The sequence below is a fragment of the Patagioenas fasciata genome, chromosome W (genome assembly GCF_037038585.1).
Source record: "Patagioenas fasciata isolate bPatFas1 chromosome W, bPatFas1.hap1, whole genome shotgun sequence".
Taxonomy (NCBI): Eukaryota; Metazoa; Chordata; class Aves; order Columbiformes; family Columbidae; genus Patagioenas; species Patagioenas fasciata.
In genome coordinates, this window is record NC_092559.1 from 7,658,274 (window position 1) to 7,681,879 (window position 23,606).

Genomic DNA, 23,606 nt, shown 5'->3' on the forward strand with positions numbered 1-23,606 from the left:
AGATTTGGGGTTAGGTTTAGATTTGGGTTTTGGGGTTGGGGTTAGGGGTTAGGGTTAGGTTTAGATTTGGGGTTAGGGGTTGGGGTTAGGGGTTGGGGTCAGGGGTTTGGGTTAGCTTTAGATTTGGGGTTAGGTTTAGATTTGGGGTTAGGTTTATATTTGGGGATAAGGGTTGGGGTTAGGGGTTGGGGTTAGGGGTTGGGGTTAGGTGTGATTTGGGGTTAGGTTTGGATTTGGGGTTAGGGGTTGGGGTTTTGTTTAGATTTGGGGTTATGTTTAAATTTGGGGTTAGGGTTTGGGGTTAGGTTTAGATTTGGGATTAGATTTAGATTCAGGGTTAGGGGTTGGGGTTAGGTTTAGACTTGGGGTTAGGTTTAGATTTGGGGTTAGGAGTTGGGGTTAGGTTTAGATTTGGGGTTAGGTTTAGAATTGGGGTTAGGGGTTGAGGTTAGGTTTAGATTTAGCGTTAGGTTTAGATTTGGGGTTAGGGGTTGGGGTTAGGTTTAGATTTGGGGTTAGGGCTTGGGGTTAGGTTTAGATTTGGGGTTAGGTTTAGATTTAGGGTTGGGGTTGGGGTTAGGAGTTGGGGTTAGGTTTAGATTTGGGGTTAGGGGTTGGGGTTAGGGGTTGGGGTTAGAGGTTGGGGTTAGGTTTAGATTTGGGGTTAGGGGTTGGGATTAGGTTTAGATTTGGGATTAGGTTTATATTTGGGGTTTAGATTTGGGGTTAGGTTTAGATTTCGGTTTAGGGGTAGGGGTTAGGGGTTGGGGTTAGGTTTATATTTGGGGTTAGGGGTTGGGGTTAGGGGTTGGGCTTAGGGGTTGAGCTTAGGGGTTGGGGTTAGGTTTAGATTTGGGGTTAGGTTTAGATTTGGGGTTAGGGCTTGGGGTTAGGTTTATATTTGGGGTTAGGTTTAGATTTGGGGTTAGGGGTTGGGATAAGGTTTAGATTTGGGTGTAGGTTTAGGTTTGGGTTTAGGGGTTGGGCTTAGGTTTAGATTTGGGGTTAGGTTTTGATTTGGGGTTAGGGGTTGAGGTTAGGTTTAGATTTGGGTTTAGGTGTTGGGGTTAGGTTTAGATTTGGGGTTAGGTTTAGATTTGGGTTAGGGGTTGGAGTTAGGTTTAGATTTGGGGTTAGGTTTAGATTTGGGGTTAGGTTTAGATTTAGGGTTAGGTGTTGGGGTTAGGTTTAGATTTGGGGTTAGGTTTAGATTTGGGGTTTAGATTTGGGGTTAGGTTTAGATTTGGGGTTAGGTTTAGATTTGGGTTTAGGGGTTGGGGTTAGGGGTTAGGGTTAGGTTTAGATTTGGGGTTAGGGGTTGGGGTTAGGGGTTGGGGTCAGGGGTTTGGGTTAGCTTTAGATTTGGGGTTAGGTTTAGATTTGGGGTTAGGTTTATATTTGGGGTTAAGGGTTGGGGTTAGGGGTTGGGGTTAGGGGTTGGGGTTAGGTTTGATTTGGGGTTAGGTTTGGATTTGGGGTTAGGAGTTGGGGTTAGGTTTAGATTTGGGGTTAGGTTTAGATTTGGGGTTAGGAGATGGGGTTAGGTTTAGATTTGGGGTTAGGTTTAGATTTGGGGTTAGGGGTTGAGGTTAGGTTTAGATTTAGCGTTAGGTTTAGATTTGGGGTTAGGGGTTGGGGTTAGGTTTAGATTTGGGGTTAGGGCTTGGGGTTAGGTTTAGATTTGGGGTTAGGTTTAGATTTAGGTTTGGGGTTGGGGTTAGGGGTTGGGGTTAGGTTTAGATTTGGGGTTAGGGGTTGGGGTTAGGGGTTGGGGTTAGGTTTAGATTTGGGGTTAGGGGTTGGGGTTCGGGGTTGGGGTTACGGATTGGGATTAGGTTTAGATTTGGGAGTAGGTTTAGATTTGGGGTTAGGGCTTGGGGTTAGGTTTAGATTTGGGGTTAGGTTTAGATTTGGGGTTGGGGTTAGGGTTAGGGGTTGGGGTTAGGTTTAGATTTGGGGTTAGGGGTTGGGATTAGGTTTAGATTTGGGACTAGGTTTAGATTTGGGGTTAGGGGTTGAGGTTAGGTTTAGATTTAGCGTTAGGTTTAGATTTGGGGTTAGGGGTTGGGGTTAGGGGTTGGGGTTAGGTTACATTTGGGGTTAGGGTTTGGGGTTCGGGGTTGGGGTTAGGGGTTGGGGTTAGGTTTAGATTTGGGGTTAGGGGTTGGGATTAGGTTTAGATTTGGGACTAGGTTTAGATTTGGGGTTAGGTTTAGATTTGGGTTTAGGGGTTGGGGTTAGGGGTTAGGGTTAGGTTTAGATTTGGGGTTAGGGGTTGGGGTTAGGGGTTGGGGTCAGGGGTTAGGGTTAGCTTTAGATTTGGGGTTAGGTTTAGATTTGGGGTTACGTTTATATTTGGGGTTAAGGGTTGGGGTTAGGGGTTGGGGTTAGGGGTTGGGGTTAGGTTTGATTTGGGGTTAGGTTTGGATTTGGGATTAGGTTTAGATTCGGGGTTAGGGGTTGGGGTTAGGGGTTGGGGTTAGGTTTACATTAGGGGTTAGGGGTTGGGGTTAGGGGTTGGGGTTAGGTTTAGATTTGGGGTTAGGGGTTGGGATTAGGTTTAGATTTGGGATTAGGTTTATATTTGGGGTTTTGATTTGGGGTTAGGTTTAGATTTGGGTTTAGGGGTAGGGGTTAGGGGTTGGGGTTAGGTTTAGATTTGGGGTTAGGGGTTGGGGTTAGGGGTTGGGGTTAGGTTTAGATTTGGGGTTAGGTTTAGATTTGGGGTTAGGGGTTGGGGTTAGGTTTATATTTGGGGTTAGGTTTAGATTTGGGGTTAGGGGTTGGGATAAGGTTTAGATTTGGGTGTAGGTTTAGGTTTGGGTTTAGGGGTTGGGGTTAGGTTTAGATTTGGGGTTAGGATTTGATTTGGGGTTAGGGGTTGAGGTTAGGTTTAGATTTGGGATTAGGTGTTGGGGTTAGGTTTAGATTTGGGGTTAGGTTTAGATTTGGGTTAGGGGCTGGAGTTAGGTTTAGATTTGGGGTTAGGTTTAGATTTGGGGTTAGGTTTAGATTTAGGGTTAGGTTTAGATTTAGGGTTAGGTGTTGGGGTTAGGTTTAGATTTGGGGTTAGGTTTAGATTTGGGGTTTAGTTTTGGGAGTAGGTTTAGATTTGGGGTTAGGTTTAGATTTGGGTTTAGGGGTTGGGGTTAGGGGTTAGGGTTAGGTTTAGATTTGGGGTTAGGGGTTGGGGTTAGGGGTTGGCGTCAGGGGTTTGGGTTAGCTTTAGATTTGGGGTTAGGTTTAGATTTGGGGTTAGGTTTATATTTGGGGTTAAGGGTTGGGGTTAGGGGTTGGGGTTAGGGGTTGGGGTTAGGTTTGATTTGGGGTTAGGTTTGGATTTGGGATTAGGTTTAGATTCGGGGTTAGGGGTTGGGGTTAGGTTTAGATTTGGGGTTAGGTTTAGATTTGGGGTTAGGAGTTGGGGTTAGGTTTAGATTTGGGGTTAGGGGTTGAGGTTAGGTTTAGATTTAGCGTTAGGTTTAGATTTGGGGTTAGGGGTTGAGGTTAGGTTTAGATTTAGCGTTAGGTTTAGATTTGGGGTTAGGGGTTGGGGTTAGGTTTAGATTTGGGGTTAGGGCTTGGGGTTAGGTTTATATTTGGGGTTAGGTTTAGATTTAGGGTTGGGGTTGGGGTTAGGGGTTGGGGTTAGGTTTAGATTTGGGGTTAGGGGTTAGGGTTAGGGGTTGGGGTTAGGTTTAGATTTGGGGTTAGAGGTTGGGGTTCGGGGTTAGGGTTAGGGATTGGGATTAGGTTTAGATTTGGGAGTAGGTTTAGATTTGGGGTTAGGGCTTGGGGTTAGGTTTAGATTTGGGGTTAGGTTTAGATTTGGGGTTGGGGTTGGGGTTAGGGGTTGGGGTTAGGTTTAGATTTGGGGTTAGGGGTTGGGGTTAGGTTTAGATTTGGGAGTAGGTTTAGATTTGGGGTTAGGGGTTGAGGTTAGGTTTAGATTTAGCGTTAGGTTTAGATTTGGGAGTAGGTTTAGATTTGGGGTTAGGGCTTGGGGTTAGGTTTAGATTTGGGGTTAGGTTTCGATTTGGGGTTGGGGTTGGGGTTAGGGGTTGGGGTTAGGTTACATTTGGGGTTAGGGGTTGGGGTTCAGGGTTGGGGTTAGGGGTTGGGGTTAGGTTTAGATTTGGGGTTAGGGGTTGGGATTAGGTTTAGATTTGGGAGTAGGTTTAGATTTGGGGTTAGGTTTAGATTTGGGTTTAGGGGTTGGGGTTAGGGGTTAGGGTTAGGTTTAGATTTGGGGTTAGGGGTTGGGGTTAGGGGTTGGGGTCAGGGGTTTGGGTTAGCTTTAGATTTGGGGTTAGGTTTAGATTTGGGGTTACGTTTATATTTCGGGTTAAGCGTTGGGGTTAGGGGTTGGGGTTAGGGGTTGGGGTTAGGGGTTGGGGTTAGGTTTGTTTTGGGGTTAGGTTTGGATTTGGGATTAGGTTTAGATTCGGGGTTACGGGTTGGGGTTAGGTTTAGATTTGGGGTTAGGTTTAGATTTGGGGTTAGGAGTTGGGGTTAGGTTTAGATTTGGGGTTAGGTTTATATTTAGGGATAAGGGTTGGGGTTAGGGGTTGGGGTTAGGGGTTGGGGTTCGGTGTGATTTGGGGTTAGGTTTGGATTTGGGGTTAGGGGTTGGGGTTTTGTTTAGATTTGGGGTTATGTTTAAATTTGGGGTTAGGGTTTGGGGTTAGTTTTAGATTTGGGATTAGATTTAGATTCAGGGTTAGGGGTTGGGGTTAGGTTTAGACTTGGGGTTAGGTTTAGATTTGGGGTTAGGTTTAGATTTGGGGTTAGGGGTTGAGGTTAGGTTTAGATTTGGGGTTACGTTTATATTTGGGGTTAAGGGTTGGGGTTAGGTTTAGATTTGGGGTTAGGGCTTGGGGTTAGGTTTAGATTTAGCGTTAGTTTTAGATTTGGGGTTAGGGGTTGGGGTTAGGGGTTGGGGTTAGGTTTACATTAGGGGTTAGGGGTTGGGGTTCGGGGTTGGGGTTAGGGGTTGGGGTTAGGTTTAGATTTGGGGTTAGGGGTTGGGATTAGGTTTAGATTTGGGATTAGGTTTATATTTGGGGTTTAGATTTGGGGTTAGGTTTAGATTTGGGTTTAGGGGTAGGGGTTAGGGGTTGGGGTTAGGTTTAGATTTGGGGTTAGGGGTTGGGGTTAGGGGTTGGGGTTAGGTTTAGATTTGGGGTTAGGTTTAGATTTGGGGTTAGGGGTTGGGGTTTGGTTTATATTTGGGGTTAGGTTTAGATTTGGGGTTAGGGGTTGGGATAAGGTTTAGATTTGGGTGTAGGTTTAGGTTTGGGTTTAGGGGTTGGGGTTAGGTTTAGATTTGGGGTTAGGATTTGATTTGGGGTTAGGGGTTGAGGTTAGGTTTAGATTTGGGTTTAGGTGTTGGGGTTAGGTTTAGATTTGGGGTTAGGTTTAGATTTGGGTTAGGGGCTGGAGTTAGGTTTAGATTTGGGGTTAGGTTTAGATTTGGGGTTAGGTTTAGATTTAGGGTTAGGTGTTGGGGTTAGGTTTAGATTTGGGGTTAGGTTTAGATTTGGGGTTTAGTTTTGGGAGTAGGTTTAGATTTGGTGTTAGGTTTAGATTTGGGGTTAGGGGTTGGGGTTAGGGGTTGGGGTCAGGGGTTTGGGTTAGCTTTAGATTTGGGGTTAGGTTTAGATTTGGGGTTAGGTTTATATTTGGGGTTAAGGGTTGGGGTTAGGGGTTGGGGTTAGGGGTTGGGGTTAGGTTTGATTTGGGGTTAGGTTTGGATTTGGGATTAGGTTTAGATTCGGGGTTAGGGGTTGGGGTTAGGTTTAGATTTGGGGTTAGGTTTAGATTTGGGGTTAGGAGTTGGGGTTAGGTTTAGATTTGGGGTTAGGGGTTGAGGTTAGGTTTAGATTTAGCGTTAGGTTTAGATTTGGGGTTAGGGGTTGAGGTTAGGTTTAGATTTAGCGTTAGGTTTAGATTTGGGGTTAGGGGTTGGGGTTAGGTTTAGATTTGGGGTTAGGGCTTGGGGTTAGGTTTAGATTTGGGGTTAGGTTTAGATTTAGGGTTGGGGTTGGGGTTAGGGGTTGGGGTTAGGTTTAGATTTGGGGTTAGGGGTTGGGGTTAGGGGTTAGGGTTAGGTTTAGATTTGGGGTTAGGGGTTGGGGTTAGGGGTTGGGGTCAGGGGTTTGGGTTAGCTTTAGATTTGGGGTTAGGTTTAGATTTGGGGTTAGGTTTATATTTGGGGTTAAGGGTTGGGGTTAGGGGTTGGGGTTAGGGGTTGGGGTTAGGTTTGATTTGGGGTTAGGTTTGGATTTGGGATTAGGTTTAGATTCAGGGTTAGGGGTTGGGGTTAGGTTTAGATTTGGGGTTAGGTTTAGATTTGGGGTTAGGAGTTGGGGTTAGGTTTAGATTTGGGGTTAGGGGTTGAGGTTAGGTTTAGATTTAGCGTTAGGTTTAGATTTGGGGTTAGGGGTTGAGGTTAGGTTTAGATTTAGCGTTAGGTTTAGATTTGGGGTTAGGGGTTGGGGTTAGGTTTAGATTTGGGGTTAGGGCTTGGGGTTAGGTTTAGATTTGGGGTTAGGTTTAGATTTAGGGTTGGGGTTGGGGTTAGGGGTTGGGGTTAGGTTTAGATTTGGGGTTAGGGGTTGGGGTTAGGGGTTGGGGTTAGGTTTAGATTTGGGGTTAGGGGTTGGGGTTCGGGGTTGGGGTTAGGGATTGGGATTAGGTTTAGATTTGGGAGTAGTTTTAGATTTGGGGTTAGGGCTTGGGGTTAGGTTTAGATTTGGGGTTAGGTTTAGATTTGGGGTTGGGGTTGGGGTTAGGGGTTGGGGTTAGGTTTAGATTTGGGGTTAGGGGTTGGGGTTAGGTTTAGATTTGGGGTTAGGGGTTGGGGTTAGGTTTAGATTTGGGAGTAGGTTTAGATTTGGGGTTAGGGGTTGAGGTTAGGTTTAGATTTAGCGTTAGGTTTAGATTTGGGAGTAGGTTTAGATTTGGGGTTAGGGCTTGGGGTTAGGTTTAGATTTGGGGTTAGGTTTAGATTTGGGGTTGGGGTTGGGGTTAGGGGTTGGGGTTAGGTTACATTTGGGGTTAGGGGTTGGGGTTCGGGGTTGGGGTTAGGGGTTGGGGTTAGGTTTAGATTTGGGGTTAGGGGTTGGGATTAGGTTTAGATTTGGGAGTAGGTTTAGATTTGGGGTTAGGTTTAGATTTGGGTTTAGGGGTTGGGGTTAGGGGTTAGGGTTAGGTTTAGATTTGGGGTTAGGGGTTGGGGTTAGGGGTTGGGGTCAGGGGTTTGGGTAGCTTTAGATTTGGGGTTAGGTTTAGATTTGGGGTTACGTTTATATTTCGGGTTAAGCCTTGGGGTTAGGGGTTGGGGGTTAGGGGTTGGGGTTAGGTTTGATTTGGGGTTAGGTTTGGATTTGGGATTAGGTTTAGATTCGGAGTTAGGGGCTGGGGTTAGGTTTAGATTTGGGGTTAGGTTTAGATTTGGGGTTAGGAGTTGGGGTTAGGTTTAGATTTGGGGTTAGGTTTATATTTGGGGATAAGGGTTGGGGTTAGGGGTTGGGGTTAGGGGTTGGGGTTAGGTGTGATTTGGGGTTAGGTTTGGATTTGGGGTTAGGGGTTGGGGTTTTGTTTAGATTTGGGGTTATGTTTAAATTTGGGGTTAGGGTTTGGGGTTAGGTTTAGATTTGGGATTAGATTTAGATTCAGGGTTAGGGGTTGGGGTTAGGTTTAGACTTGGGGTTAGGTTTAGATTTGGGGTTAGGAGTTGGGGTTAGGTTTAGATTTGGGGTTAGGTTTAGATTTGGGGTTAGGGGTTGAGGTTAGGTTTAGATTTAGCGTTAGGTTTAGATTTGGGGTTAGGGGTTGGGGTTAGGTTTAGATTTGGGGTTAGGGCTTGGGGTTAGGTTTAGATTTGGGGTTAGGTTTAGATTTAGGGTTGGGGTTGGGGTTAGGGGTTGGGGTTAGGTTTAGATTTGGGGTTAGGGGTTGGGGTTAGGGGTTGGGGTTAGGTTTAGATTTGGGGTTAGGGCTTGGGGTTCGGGGTTGGGGTTAGGGGTTGGGGTTAGGTTTAGATTTGGGGTTAGGGGTTGGGATTAGGTTTAGATTTGGGATTAGGTTTATATTTGGGGTTTAGATTTGGAGTTAGGTTTAGATTTGGGTTTAGGGGTAGGGGTTAGGGGTTGGGTTAGGTTTAGATTTGGGGTTAGGGGTTGGGGTTAGGGGTTGGGGTTAGGTTTAGATTTGGGGTTAGATTTCGATTTGGGGTTAGGGGTTGGGGTTAGGTTTATATTTGGGGTTAGGTTTAGATTTGGGGTTAGGGGTTGGGATAAGGTTTAGATTTGGGTTTAGGTTTAGGTTTGGGTTTAGGGGTTGGGGTTAGGTTTAGATTTGGGATTAGGTTTTGATTTGGGGTTGGGGTTGAGGTTAGTTTTAGGTTTGGGTTTAGGTGTTGGGGTTAGGTTTAGATTTGGGGTTAGGTTTAGATTTGGGGTTAGGGGCTGGAGTTAGGTTTAGATTTGGGGTTAGGTTTAGATTTGGGGTTAGGTTTAGATTTAGGGTTAGGTTTTGGGGTTAGGTTTAGATTTGGGGTTTAGATTTGGGGTTAGGTTTAGATTTGGGGTTAGGTTTAGATTTGGGTTTAGGGGTTGGGGTTAGGGGTTAGGGTTAGGTTTAGATTTGGGGTTAGGGGTTGGGGTTAGGGGTTGGGGTTAGGTTTAGATTTGGGGTTAGGGGTTGGGATTAGGTTTAGATTTGGGAGTAGGTTTAGATTTGGGGTTAGGTTTAGATTTGGGTTTAGGGGTTGGGGTTAGGGGTTAGGGTTAGGTTTAGATTTGGGGTTAGGGGTTGGGGTTAGGGGTTGGGGTCAGGGGTTAGGGTTAGCTTTAGATTTGGGGTTAGGTTTAGATTTGGGGTTACGTTTATATTTGGGGTTAAGGGTTGGGGTTAGGGGTTGGGGTTAGGGGTTGGGGTTAGGTTTGATTTGGGGTTAGGTTTGGATTTGGGATTAGGTTTAGATTCGGGGTTAGGGGTTGGGGTTAGGGGTTGGGGTTAGGTTTACATTAGGGGTTAGGGGTTGGGGTTCGGGGTTGGGGTTAGGGGTTGGGGTTAGGTTTAGATTTGGGGTTAGGGGTTGGGATTAGGTTTAGATTTGGGGTTCGGGGTTGGGGTTAGGGGTTGGGGTTAGGTTTAGATTTGGGGTTAGGGGTTGGGATTAGGTTTAGATTTGGGATTAGGTTTATATTTGGTGTTTAGATTTGGGGTTAGGTTTAGATTTGGGTTTAGGGGTAGGGGTTAGGGGTTGGGGTTAGGTTTAGATTTGGGGTTAGGGGTTGGGGTTAGGGGTTGGGGTTAGGTTTAGATTTGGGGTTAGGTTTAGATTTGGGGTTAGGGGTTGGGGTTAGGTTTATATTTGGGGTTAGGTTTAGATTTGGGGTTAGGGGTTGGGATAAGGTTTAGATTTGGGTGTAGGTTTAGGTTTGGGTTTAGGGGTTGGGGTTAGGTTTAGATTTGGGGTTAGGATTTGATTTGGGGTTAGGGGTTGAGGTTAGGTTTAGATTTGGGTTTAGGTGTTGGGGTTAGGTTTAGATTTGGGGTTAGGTTTAGATTTGGGTTAGGGGCTGGAGTTAGGTTTAGATTTGGGATTAGGTTTAGATTTGGGGTTAGGTTTAGATTTAGGGTTAGGTTTAGATTTAGGGTTAGGTGTTGGGGTTAGGTTTAGATTTGGGGTTAGGTTTAGATTTGGGGTTTAGTTTTGGGAGTAGGTTTAGATTTGGGGTTAGGTTTAGATTTGGGTTTAGGGGTTGGGGTTAGGGGTTAGGGTTAGGTTTAGATTTGGGGTTAGGGGTTGGGGTTAGGGGTTGGGGTCAGGGGTTTGGGTTAGCTTTAGATTTGGGGTTAGGTTTAGATTTGGGGTTAGGTTTATATTTGGGGTTAAGGGTTGGGGTTAGGGGTTGGGGTTAGGGGTTGGGGTTAGGTTTGATTTGGGGTTAGGTTTGGATTTGGGATTAGGTTTAGATTCGGGGTTAGGGGTTGGGGTTAGGTTTAGATTTGGGGTTAGGTTTAGATTTGGGGTTAGGAGTTGGGGTTAGGTTTAGATTTGGGGTTAGGTGTTGAGGTTAGGTTTAGATTTAGCGTTAGGTTTAGATTTGGGGTTAGGGGTTGAGGTTAGGTTTAGATTTAGCGTTAGGTTTAGATTTGGGGTTAGGGGTTGGGGTTAGGTTTAGATTTGGGGTTAGGGGTTGGGGTTAGGTTTAGATTTGGGGTTAGGTTTAGATTTAGGGTTGGGGTTGGGGTTAGGGGTTGGGGTTAGGTTTAGATTTGGGGTTAGGGGTTGGGGTTAGGGGTTGGGGTTAGGTTTAGATTTGGGGTTAGGGGTTGGGGTTCGGTGTTGGGGTTAGGGATTGGGATTAGGTTTAGATTTGGGAGTAGTTTTAGATTTGGCGTTAGGGCTTGGGGTTAGGTTTAGATTTGGGGTTAGGTTTAGATTTGGGGTTGGGGTTGGGGTTAGGGGTTGGGGTTAGGTTTAGATTTGGGGTTAGGGGTTGGGGTTAGGTTTAGATTTGGGAGTAGGTTTAGATTTGGGGTTAGGGGTTGAGGTTAGGTTTAGATTTAGCGTTAGGTTTAGATTTGGGAGTAGGTTTAGATTTGGGGTTAGGGCTTGGGGTTAGGTTTAGATTTGGGGTTAGGTTTAGATTTGGGGTTGGGGTTGGGGTTAGGGTTTGGGGTTAGGTTACATTTGGGGTTAGGGGTTGGGGTTCGGGGTTGGGGTTAGGGGTTGGGGTTAGGTTTAGATTTGGGGTTAGGGGTTGGGATTAGGTTTAGATTTGGGAGTAGGTTTAGATTTGGGGTTAGGTTTAGATTTGGGTTTAGGGGTTGGGGTTAGGGGTTAGGGTTAGGTTTAGATTTGGGGTTAGGGGTTGGGGTTAGGGGTTGGGGTCAGGGGTTTGGGTTAGCTTTAGATTTGGGGTTAGGTTTAGATTTGGGGTTACGTTTATATTTCGGGTTAAGAGTTGGGGTTACGTTTATATTTCGGGTTAAGCGTTGGGGTTAGGGGTTGGGGTTAGGGGTTGGGGTTAGGTTTGATTTGGGGTTAGGTTTGGATTTGGGATTAGGTTTAGATTCGGGGTTAGGGGTTGGGGTTAGGTTTAGATTTGGGGTTAGGTTTAGATTTGGGGTTAGGAGTTGGGGTTAGGTTTAGATTTGGGGTTAGGTTTATATTTGGGGATAAGGGTTGGGGTTAGGGGTTGGGGTTAGGGGTTGGGGTTAGGTGTGATTTGGGGTTAGGTTTGGATTTGGGGTTAGGGGTTGGGGTTTTGTTTAGATTTGGGGTTATGTTTAAATTTGGGGTTAGGGTTTGGGGTTAGGTTTAGATTTGGGATTAGATTTAGATTCAGGGTTAGGGGTTGGGGTTAGGTTTAGACTTGGGGTTAGGTTTAGATTTGGGGTTAGGAGTTGGGGTTAGGTTTAGATTTGGGGTTAGGTTTAGATTTGGGGTTAGGGGTTGAGGTTAGGTTTAGATTTAGCGTTAGGTTTAGATTTGGGGTTAGGGGTTGGGGTTAGGTTTAGATTTGGGGTTAGGGCTTGGGGTTAGGTTTATATTTGGGGTTAGGTTTAGATTTAGGGTTGGGGTTGGGGTTAGGGGTTGGGGTTAGGTTTAGATTTGGGGTTAGGGCTTGGGGTTCGGGGTTGGGGTTAGGGGTTGGGGTTAGGTTTAGATTTGGGGTTAGGGGTTGGGATTAGGTTTAGATTTGGGATTAGGTTTATATTTGGGGTTTAGATTTGGAGTTAGGTTTAGATTTGGGTTTAGGGGTAGGGGTTAGGGGTTGGGTTAGGTTTAGATTTGGGGTTAGGGGTTGGGGTTAGGGGTTGGGGTTAGGTTTAGATTTGGGGTTAGATTTCGATTTGGGGTTAGGGGTTGGGGTTAGGTTTAGATTTGGGGTTAGGTTTAGATTTGGGGTTAGGGGTTGGGATAAGGTTTAGATTTGGGTTTAGGTTTAGGTTTGGGTTTAGGGGTTGGGGTTAGGTTTAGATTTGGGATTAGGTTTTGATTTGGGGTTAGGGGTTGAGGTTAGTTTTAGGTTTGGGTTTAGGTGTTGGGGTTAGGTTTAGATTTGGGGTTAGGTTTAGATTTGGGGTTAGGGGCTGGAGTTAGGTTTAGATTTGGGGTTAGGTTTAGATTTGGGGTTTAGATTTGGGGTTAGGTTTAGATTTGGGGTTAGGCTTAGATTTGGGTTTAGGGGTTGGGGTTAGGGGTTAGGGTTAGGTTTAGATTTGGGGTTAGGGGTTGGGGTTAGGGGTTGGCGTCAGGGGTTTGGGTTAGCTTTAGATTTGGGGTTAGGTTTAGATTTGGGGTTAGGTTTATATTTGGGGTTAAGGGTTGGGGTTAGGGGTTGGGGTTAGGGGTTGGGGTTAGGTTTGATTTGGGGATAGGTTTGGATTTGGGATTAGGTTTAGATTCGGGGTTAGGGGTTGGGGTTAGGTTTAGATTTGGGGTTAGGTTTAGATTTGGGGTTAGGAGTTGGGGTTAGGTTTAGATTTGGGGTTAGGTTTAGATTTGGGGTTAGGGGTTGAGGTTAGGTTTAGATTTAGCGTTAGGTTTAGATTTGGGGTTAGGGGTTGGGGTTAGGTTTAGATTTGGGGTTCGGGGTTGGGGTTAGGGGTTGGGGTTAGGTTTAATTTGGGGTTAGGGGTTGGGGTTCGGGGTTGGGGTTAGGGGTTGGGATTAGGTTTAGATTTGGGAGTAGGTTTAGATTTGGGGTTAGGGCTTGGGGTCAGGTTTAGATTTGGGATTAGGTTTAGATTTGGGGTTGGGGTTGGTGTTAGGGGTTGGTGTTAGGGTTAGATTTGGGGTTAGGGGTTGGGATTAGGTTTAGTTTTGGGAGTAGGTTTAGATTTGGGGTTAGGGGTTGAGGTTAGGTTTAGATTTAGCGTTAGGTTTAGATTTGGGGTTAGGGGTTGGGGTTAGGGGTTGGGGTTAGGTTACATTTGGGGTTAGGGGTTGGGGTTCGGGGTTGGGGCTAGGGGTTGGGGTTAGGTTTAGATTTGGGGTTAGGGGTTGGGATTAGGTTTAGATTTGGGAGTAGGTTTAGATTTGGGTTTAGGTTTAGATTTGGGTTTAGGGGTTGGGGTTAGGGGTTAGGGTTAGGTTTAGATTTGGGGTTAGGGGTTGGGGTTAGGGGTTGGGGTCAGGGGTTTGGGTTAGCTTTAGATTTGGGGTTAGGTTTAGATTTGGGGTTAGGTTTATATTTGGGGTTAAGGGTTGGGGTTAGGGGTTGGGGTTAGGTTTGATTTGGGGTTAGGTTTGGATTTGGGATTAGGTTTAGATTCGGGGTTAGGGGTTGGGGTTAGGTTTAGATTTGGGGTTAGGTTTAGATTTGGGGTTAGGAGTTGGGGTTAGGTTTAGATTTGGGGTTAGGTTTAGATTTGGGGTTAGGGCTTGGGGTTAGGTTTAGATTTGGGGTTAGGTTTAGATTTGGGGTTAGGAGTTGGGGTTAGGTTTAGATTTGGGGTTAGGTGTTGAGGTTAGGTTTAGATTTAGCGTTAGGTTTAGATTTGGGGTTAGGGGTTGAGGTTAGGTTTAGATTTAGCGTTAGGTTTAGATTTGGGGTTAGGGGTTGGGGTTAGGTTTAGATTTGGGGTTAGGGGTTGGGGTTAGGTTTAGATTTGGGGTTAGGTTTAGATTTAGGGTTGGGGTTGGGGTTAGGGGTTGGGGTTAGGTTTAGATTTGGGGTTAGGGGTTGGGGTTAGGGGTTGGGGTTAGGTTTAGATTTGGGGTTAGGGGTTGGGGTTCGGTGTTGGGGTTAGGGATTGGGATTAGGTTTAGATTTGGGAGTAGTTTTAGATTTGGCGTTAGGGCTTGGGGTTAGGTTTAGATTTGGGGTTAGGTTTAGATTTGGGGTTGGGGTTGGGGTTAGGGGTTGGGGTTAGGTTTAGATTTGGGGTTAGGGGTTGGGGTTAGGTTTAGATTTGGGAGTAGGTTTAGATTTGGGGTTAGGGGTTGAGGTTAGGTTTAGATTTAGCGTTAGGTTTAGATTTGGGAGTAGGTTTAGATTTGGGGTTAGGGCTTGGGGTTAGGTTTAGATTTGGGGTTAGGTTTAGATTTGGGGTTGGGGTTGGGGTTAGGGGTTGGGGTTAGGTTACATTTGGGGTTAGGGGTTGGGGTTCGGGGTTGGGGTTAGGGGTTGGGGTTAGGTTTAGATTTGGGGTTAGGGGTTGGGATTAGGTTTAGATTTGGGAGTAGGTTTAGATTTGGGGTTAGGTTTAGATTTGGGTTTAGGGGTTGGGGTTAGGGGTTAGGGTTAGGTTTAGATTTGGGGTTAGGGGTTGGGGTTAGGGGTTGGGGTCAGGGGTTTGGGTTAGCTTTAGATTTGGGGTTAGGTTTAGATTTGGGGTTACGTTTATATTTCGGGTTAAGCGTTGGGGTTAGGGGTTGGGGTTAGGGGTTGGGGTTAGGTTTGATTTGGGGTTAGGTTTGGATTTGGGATTAGGTTTAGATTCGGGGTTAGGGGTTGGGGTTAGGTTTAGATTTGGGGTTAGGTTTAGATTTGGGGTTAGGAGTTGGGGTTAGGTTTAGATTTGGGGTTAGGTTTATATTTGGGGATAAGGGTTGGGGTTAGGGGTTGGGGTTAGGGGTTGGGGTTAGGTGTGATTTGGGGTTAGGTTTGGATTTGGGGTTAGGGGTTGGGGTTTTGTTTAGATTTGGGGTTATGTTTAAATTTGGGGTTAGGGTTTGGGGTTAGGTTTAGATTTGGGATTAGATTTAGATTCAGGGTTAGGGGTTGGGGTTAGGTTTAGACTTGGGGTTAGGTTTAGATTTGGGGTTAGGAGTTGGGGTTAGGTTTAGATTTGGGGTTAGGTTTAGATTTGGGGTTAGGGGTTGAGGTTAGGTTTAGATTTAGCGTTAGGTTTAGATTTGGGGTTAGGGGTTGGGGTTAGGTTTAGATTTGGGGTTAGGGCTTGGGGTTAGGTTTAGATTTGGGGTTAGGTTTAGATTTAGGGTTGGGGTTGGGGTTAGGGGTTGGGGTTAGGTTTAGATTTGGGGTTAGGGCTTGGGGTTCGGGGTTGGGGTTAGGGGTTGGGGTTAGGTTTAGATTTGGGGTTAGGGGTTGGGATTAGGTTTAGATTTGGGATTAGGTTTATATTTGGGGTTTAGATTTGGAGTTAGGTTTAGATTTGGGTTTAGGGGTAGGGGTTAGGGGTTGGGTTAGGTTTAGATTTGGGGTTAGGGGTTGGGGTTAGGGGTTGGGGTTAGGTTTAGATTTGGGGTTAGATTTCGATTTGGGGTTAGGGGTTGGGGTTAGGTTTAGATTTGGGGTTAGGTTTAGATTTGGGGTTAGGGGTTGGGATAAGGTTTAGATTTGGGTTTAGGTTTAGGTTTGGGTTTAGGGGTTGGGGTTAGGTTTAGATTTGGGATTAGGTTTTGATTTGGGGTTAGGGGTTGAGGTTAGTTTTAGGTTTGGGTTTAGGTGTTGGGGTTAGGTTTAGATTTGGGGTTAGGTTTAGATTTGGGGTTAGGGGCTGGAGTTAGGTTTAGATTTGGGGTTAGGTTTAGATTTGGGGTTAGGTTTAGATTTAGGGTTAGGTTTTGGGGTTAGGTTTAGATTTGGGGTTAGGTTTAGATTTGGGGTTTAGATTTGGGGTTAGGTTTAGATTTGGGGTTAGGTTTAGATTTGGGTTTAGGGGTTGGGGTTAGGGGTTAGGGTTAGGTTTAGATTTGGGGTTAGGGGTTGGGGTTAGGGGTTGGCGTCAGGGGTTTGGGTTAGCTTTAGATTTGGGGTTAGGTTTAGATTTGGGGTTAGGTTTATATTTGGGGTTAAGGGTTGGGGTTAGGGGTTGGGGTTAGGGGTTGGGGTTAGGTTTGATTTGGGGATAGGTTTGGATTTGGGATTAGGTTTAGATTCGGGGTTAGGGGTTGGGGTTAGGTTTAGATTTGGGGTTAGGTTTAGATTTGGGGTTAGGAGTTGGGGTTAGGTTTAGATTTGGGGTTAGGTTTAGATTTGGGGTTAGGGGTTGAGGTTAGGTTTAGATTTAGCGTTAGGTTTAGATTTGGGGTTAGGGGTTGGGGTTAGGTTTAGATTTGGGGTTAGGGGTTGGGATTAGGTTTAGATTTGGGAGTAGGTTTAGATTTGGGGTTAGGGGTTGGGGTCAGGTTTAGATTTGGGATTAGGTTTAGATTTGGGGTTGGGGTTGGTGTTAGGGGTTGGTGTTAGGGTTAGATTTGGGGTTAGGGGTTGGGATTAGGTTTAGTTTTGGGAGTAGGTTTAGATTTGGGGTTAGGGGTTGAGGTTAGGTTTAGATTTAGCGTTAGGTTTAGATTTGGGGTTAGGGGTTGGGGTTAGGGGTTGGGGTTAGGTTACATTTGGGGTTAGGGGTTGGGGTTCGGGGTTGGGGTTAGGGGTTGGGGTTAGGTTTAGATTTGGGGTTAGGGGTTGGGATTAGGTTTAGATTTGGGAGTAGGTTTAGATTTGGGTTTAGGTTTAGATTTGGGTTTAGGGGTTGGGGTTAGGGGTTAGGGTTAGGTTTAGATTTGGGGTTAGGGGTTGGGGTTAGGGGTTGGGGTCAGGGGTTTGGGTTAGCTTTAGATTTGGGGTTAGGTTTAGATTTGGGGTTAGGTTTATATTTGGGGTTAAGGGTTGGGGTTAGGGGTTGGGGTTAGGGGTTGGGGTTAGGTTTGATTTGGGGTTAGGTTTGGATTTGGGATTAGGTTTAGATTCGGGGTTAGGGGTTGGGGTTAGGTTTAGATTTGGGGTTAGGTTTAGATTTGGGGTTAGGAGTTGGGGTTAGGTTTAGATTTGGGGTTAGGTTTAGATTTGGGGTTAGGGGTTGGGGTTAGGTTTAGATTTGGGGTTAGGGCTTGGGGTTAGGTTTAGATTTGGGGTTAGGTTTAGATTTGGGGTTTAGATTTGGGGTTATTTTTAGATTTGGGTTTAGGGGTTGGGGTTAGGGGTTGGGGTTAGGGGTTGGGGTTATGTTTAGATTTGGGGTTAGGGGTTGGGGTTAAGTTTAGATTTGGGGTTAGGGCTTGGGGTTAGGTTTAGATTTGAGGTTAGGTTTAGATTTGGGGTTGGGGTTGGGGTTATGGGTTGGGCTTAGGTTTAGATTTGGGGTTAGGGGTTGGGATTAGGTTTAGATTTGGGAGTAGGTTTAGATTTGGGGTTAGGGGTTGAGGTTAGGTTTAGATTTAGCGTTAGGTTTAGATTTGGGGTTAGGGGTTGGGGTTAGGTTACATTTGGGGTTAGGGGTTGGGGTTCGGGGTTGGGGTTAAGGGTTGGGGTTAGGTTTAGATTTGGGGTTAGGGGTTGGGATTAGGTTTAGATTTGGGAGTAGGTTTAGATTTGGGGTTAGTTTTAGATTTGGGTTTAGGGGTTGGGGTTAGGGGTTAGGGTTAGGTTTAGATTTGGGGTTAGGGGTTGGGGTTAGGGGTTGGGGTCAGGGGATTGGGTTAGCTTTAGATTTGGGGTTAGGTTTAGATTTGGGGTTAGGTTTATATTTGGGGATAAGGGTTGGGGTTAGGGGTTGAGGTTAGGTTTAGATTTAGCGTTAGGTTTAGATTTGGGGTTAGGGGTTGGGGTTAGGGGTTGGGGTTAGGTTACATTTGGGGTTAGGGGTTGGGGTTCGGGGTTGGGGTTAGGGGTTGGGGTTAGGTTTAGATTTGGGGTTAGGGGTTGGGATTAGGTTTAGATTTGGGAGTAGGTTTAGATTTGGGTTTAGGTTTAGATTTGGGTTTAGGGGTTGGGGTTAGGGGTTAGGGTTAGGTTTAGATTTGGGGTTAGGGGTTGGGGTTAGGGGTTGGGGTTAGGGGTTGGGGTTAGGTTTGATTTGGGGTTAGGTTTGGATTTGGGATTAGGTTTAGATTCGGGGTTAGGGGTTGGGGTTAGGTTTAGATTTGGGGTTAGGTTTAGATTTGGGGTTAGGGCTTGGGGTTAGGTTTAGATTTGGGGTTAGGTTTAGATTTGGGGTTTAGATTTGGGGTTATTTTTAGATTTGGGTTTAGGGGTTGGGGTTAAGGGTTGGGGTTAGGTTTAGATTTGGGGTTAGGGGTTGGGGTTAGGTTTAGATTTGGGGTTAGGGGTTGGGGTTAGGTTTAGATTTGAGGTTAGGTTTAGATTTGGGGTTGGGGTTGGGGTTATGGGTTGGGCTTAGGTTTAGATTTGGGGTTAGGGGTTGGGATTAGGTTTAGATTTGGGAGTAGGTTTAGATTTGGGGTTAGGGGTTGAGGTTAGGTTTAGATTTAGCGTTAGGTTTAGATTTGGGGTTAGGGGTTGGGGTTAGGTTACATTTGGGGTTAGGGGTTGGGGTTCGGGGTTGGGGTTAAGGGTTGGGGTTAGGTTTAGATTTGGGGTTAGGGGTTGGGATTAGGTTTAGATTTGGGAGTAGGTTTAGATTTGGGTTTAGTTTTAGATTTGGGTTTAGGGGTTGGGGTTAGGGGTTAGGGTTAGGTTTAGATTTGGGGTTAGGGGTTGGGGTTAGGGGTTGGGGTCAGGGGATTGGGTTAGCTTTAGATTTGGGGTTAGGTTTAGATTTGGGGTTAGGTTTATATTTGGGGATAAGGGTTGGGGTTAGGGGTTGGGGTTAGGGGTTGGGGTTAGGTGTGATTTGGGGTTAGGTTTGGAATTGGGGTTAGGGGTTGGGGTTTTGTTTAAATTTGGGGTTATGTTTAAATTTGGGGTTAGGGTTTGGGGTTAGGTTTAGATTTGGGATTAGGTTTAGATTCGGGGTTAGGCTTAGGTTTAGATTTGGGGTTAGGTTTAGATTTGGGGTTAGGGGTTGGGGTTACGTTTAGATTTGGGGTTAGGGCTTGGGGTTAGGTTTAGATTTGGGGTTAGGTTTAGATTTAGGGATGGGGTTGGGGTTAGGGTTTGGGGTTAGGTTTAGATTTGGGGTTAGGGGTTGGGGTTAGGGGTTGGGGTTAGGGTTTAGATTTGGGGTTATGTTGAAATTTGGGGTTAGGGGTTGGGGTTAGGTTTAGATTTGGGATTAGGTTTGGATTCGGGGTTAGGGGTTGGGGTTAGGTTTGGATTTGGGGTTAGGTTTAGATTGGGGGTTAGGAGTTGGGGTTAGGTTTAGATTTGGGGTTAGGTTTAGATTTGGGGTTAGGGGTTGAGGTTAGGTTTAGATTTACCGTTAGGTTTAGATTTGCGGTTAGGGACTGGGGTTAGGGGTTGGGGTTAAGTTTAGATTTGGGGTTAGGGCTTGGGGTTAGGTTTAGATTTGGGGTTAGGTTTAGATTTGGGGTTGGGGTTGGGGTTAGGGGTTGGGGTTAGGTTTAGATTTGGGGTTAGGGGTTGGGATTAGGTTTAGATTTGGGAGTAGGTTTAGATTTGGGGTTAGGGGTTGAGGTTAGGTTTAGATTTAGCGTTAGGTTTAGATTTGGGGTTAGGGGTTGGGGTTAGGGGTTGGAGTTAGGTTACATTCGGGGTTAGGGGTTGGGGTTCGGGCTTGGGGTTAGGGGTTGGGGTTAGGTTTAGATTTGGGGTTAGAGGTTGGGATTAGGTTTAGATTTGGGAGTAGGTTTAGATTTGGGGTTAGGTTTAGATTTGGGTTTAGGGGTTGGGGTTAGGGGTTAGGGTTAGGTTTAGATTTGGGGTTAGGGGTTGGGGTTAGGAGTTGGGGTCAGGGGTTTGGGTTAGCTTTAGATTTGGGGTTAGGTTTAGATTTGGGGTTAGGTTTATATTTGGGGTTAAGGGTTGGGTTTAGGGGTTGGGGTTGGGGGTTGGGGTTAGGTTTGATTTGGAGTTAGGTTTGGATTTGGGATTAGGTTTAGATTCGGGGTTAGGGGTTGGGGCTAGGTTTAGATTTGGGGTTAGGTTTAGATTTGGGGTTAGGGGTTGGGGTTAGGTTTAGATTTGGGGTTAGGTTTAGATTTGGGGTTAGGGGTTGAGGTTAGGTTTAGATTTGGTGTTAGGGCTTGGGGTTAGGTTTATATTTGGGGTTCGGTTTAGATTTAGGGTTGGGGTTGGGGTTAGGGGTTGGGGTTAGGTTTAGATTTGAGGTTGGGGGTTGGGGTTAGGGGTTGGGGTTAGGTTTAGATTTGGGGTTAGGGGTTGGGGTTCGGGGTTGGGGTTAGGGGTTGGGGTTAGGTTTAGATTTGGGGTTAGGGGTTGGGGTTAGGTTTAGATTTGGGTTTAGGGGTTGGGGTTAGGGGTTGGGGTTAGGTTTAGATTTGGGGTTAGGGGTTGGGATTAGGTTTAGATTTGGGAGTAGGTTTAGATTTGGGGTTAGGGGTTGAGGTTAGGTTTAGATTTAGCGTTAGGTTTAGATTTGGGGTTAGGGGTTGGGGTTAGGGGTTGGGGTTAGGTTACATTTGGGTTTAGGGGTTGGGGTTCGGGGTTGGGGTTCGGGGTTGGGGTTAGGGGTTGGGGTTAGATTTAGATTTGGGAGTAGGTTTAGATTTGGGGTTAGGTTTAGATTTGGGGTTAGGGGTTGGGGTTAGGGGTTGGGGTCAGGGGTTTGGGTTAGCTTTAGATTTGGGGTTAGGTTTAGATTTGGGGTTAGGTTTATATTTGGGGATAAGGGTTGGGGTTAGGGGTTGGGGTTAGGGGTTGGGGTTAGGTGTGATTTGGGGTTAGGTTTGGATTTGGGGTTAGGGGTTGGGGTTTTGTTTAGATTTGGGGTTATGTTTAAATTTGGGGTTAGGGTTTGGGGTTAGGTTTAGATTTGGGATTAGATTTAGATTCAGGGTTAGGGGTTGGGGTTAGGTTTAGACTTGGGGTTAGGTTTAGATTTGGGGTTAGGAGTTGGGGTTAGGTTTAGATTTGGGGTTAGGTTTAGATTTGGGGTTAGGGGTTGAGGTTAGGTTTAGATTTAGCGTTAGGTTTAGATTTGGGGTTAGGGGTTGGGGTTAGGTTTAGATTTGGGGTTAGGGCTTGGGGTTAGGTTTAGATTTGGGGTTAGGTTTAGATTTAGGGTTGGGGTTGGGGTTAGGGGTTGGGGTTAGGTTTAGATTTGGGGTTAGGGGTTGGGGTTAGGGGTTGGGGTTAGGTTTAGATTTGGGGTTAGGGCTTGGGGTTCGGGGTTGGGGTTAGGGGTTGGGGTTAGGTTTAGATTTGGGGTTAGGGGTTGGGATTAGGTTTAGATTTGGGATTAGGTTTATATTTGGGGTTTAGATTTGGAGTTAGGTTTAGATTTGGGTTTAGGGGTAGGGGTTAGGGGTTGGGTTAGGTTTAGATTTGGGGTTAGGGGTTGGGGTTAGGGGTTGGGGTTAGGTTTAGATTTGGGGTTAGATTTCGATTTGGGTTTAGGGGTTGTGGTTAGGTTTATATTTGGGGTTAGGTTTAGATTTGGGGTTAGGGGTTGGGATAAGGTTTAGATTTGGGTTTAGGTTTAGGTTTGGGTTTAGGTGTTGGGGTTAGGTTTAGATTTGGGATTAGGGTTTGATTTGGGGTTAGGGGTTGAGGTTAGTTTTAGGTTTGGGTTTAGGTGTTGGGGTTAGGTTTAGATTTGGGGTTAGGTTTAGATTTGGGGTTAGGGGCTGGAGTTAGGTTTAGATTTGGGGTTAGGTTTAGATTTGGGGTTAGGTTTAGATTTAGGGTTAGGTTTAGATTTAGGGTTAGGTTTTGGGGTTAGGTTTAGATTTGGGGTTAGGTTTAGATTTGGGGTTTAGATTTGGGGTTAGGTTTAGATTTGGGGTTAGGTTTAGATTTGGGTTTAGGGGTTGGGGTTAGGGGTTAGGGTTAGGTTTAGATTTGGGGTTAGGGGTTGGGGTTAGGGGTTGGCGTCAGGGGTTTGGGTTAGCTTTAGATTTGGGGTTAGGTTTAGATTTGGGGTTAGGTTTATATTTGGGGTTAAGGGTTGGGGTTAGGGGTTGGGGTTAGGGGTTGGGGTTAGGTTTGATTTGGGGATAGGTTTGGATTTGGGATTAGGTTTAGATTCGGGGTTAGGGGTTGGGGTTAGGTTTAGATTTGGGGTTAGGTTTAGATTTGGGGTTAGGAGTTGGGGTTAGGTTTAGATTTGGGGTTAGGTTTAGATTTGGGGTTAGGGGTTGAGGTTAGGTTTAGATTTAGCGTTAGGTTTAGATTTGGGGTTAGGGGTTGGGGTTAGGTTTAGATTTGGGGTTCGGGGTTGGGGTTAGGGGTTGGGGTTAGGTTTAATTTGGGGTTAGGGGTTGGGGTTCGGGGTTGGGGTTAGGGGTTGGGATTAGGTTTAGATTTGGGAGTAGGTTTAGATTTGGGGTTAGGGGTTGGGGTCAGGTTTAGATTTGGGATTAGGTTTAGATTTGGGGTTGGGGTTGGTGTTAGGGGTTGGTGTTAGGGTTAGATTTGGGGTTAGGGGTTGGGATTAGGTTTAGTTTTGGGAGTAGGTTTAGATTTGGGGTTAGGGGTTGAGGTTAGGTTTAGATTTAGCGTTACGTTTAGATTTGGGGTTAGGGGTTGGGGTTAGGGGTTGGGGTTAGGTTACATTTGGGGTTAGGGGTTGGGGTTCGGGGTTGGGGTTAGGGGTTGGGGTTAGGTTTAGATTTGGGGTTAGGGGTTGGGGTTCGGGGTTGGGGTTAGGGGTTGGGGTTAGGTTTAGATTTGGGGTTAGGGGTTGGGATTAGGTTTAGATTTGGGAGTAGGTTTAGATTTGGGTTTAGGTTTAGATTTGGGTTTAGGGGTTGGGGTTAGGGGTTAGGGTTAGGTTTAGATTTGGGGTTAGGTGTTGGGGTTAGGGGTTGGGGTCAGGGGTTTGGGTTAGCTTTAGATTTGGGGTTAGGTTTAGATTTGGGGTTAGGTTTATATTTGGGGTTAAGGGTTGGGGTTAGGGGTTGGGGTTAGGGGTTGGGGTTAGGGGTTGGGGTTAGGTTTGATTTGGGGTTAGGTTTGGATTTGGGATTAGGTTTAGATTCGGGGTTAGGGGTTGGGGTTAGGTTTAGATTTGGGGTTAGGTTTAGATTTGGGGTTAGGAGTTGGGGTTAGGTTTAGATTTGGGGTTAGGTTTAGATTTGGGGTTAGGGGTTGGGGTTAGGTTTAGATTTGGGGTTAGGGCTTGGGGTTAGGTTTAGATTTGGGGTTAGGTTTAGATTTGGGGTTTAGATTTGGGGTTATTTTTAGATTTGGGTTTAGGGGTTGGGGTTAGGGGTTGGGGTTAGGTTTAGATTTGGGGTTAGGGGTTGGGGTTAGGTTTAGATTTGGGGTTAGGGCTTGGGGTTAAGTTTAGATTTGAGGTTAGGTTTAGATTTGGGGTTGGGGTTGGGGTTATGGGTTGGGCTTAGGTTTAGATTTGGGGTTAGGGGTTGGGATTAGGTTTAGATTTGGGAGTAGGTTTAGATTTGGGGTTAGGGGTTGAGGTTAGGTTTAGATTTAGCGTTAGGTTTAGATTTGGGGTTAGGGGTTGGGGTTAGGGGTTGGGGTTAGGTTACATTTGGGGTTAGGGGTTGGGGTTCGGGGTTGGGGTTAAGGGTTGGGGTTAGGTTTAGATTTGGGGTTAGGGGTTGGGATTAGGTTTAGATTTGGGAGTAGGTTTAGATTTGGGGTTAGGTTTAGATTTGGGTTTAGGGGTTGGGGTTAGGGGTTAGGGTTAGGTTTAGATTTGGGGTTAGGGGTTGGGGTTAGGGGTTGGGGTCAGGGGATTGGGTTAGCTTTAGATTTGGGGTTAGGTTTAGATTTGGGGTTAGGTTTATATTTGGGGATAAGGGTTGGGGTTAGGGGTTGGGGTTA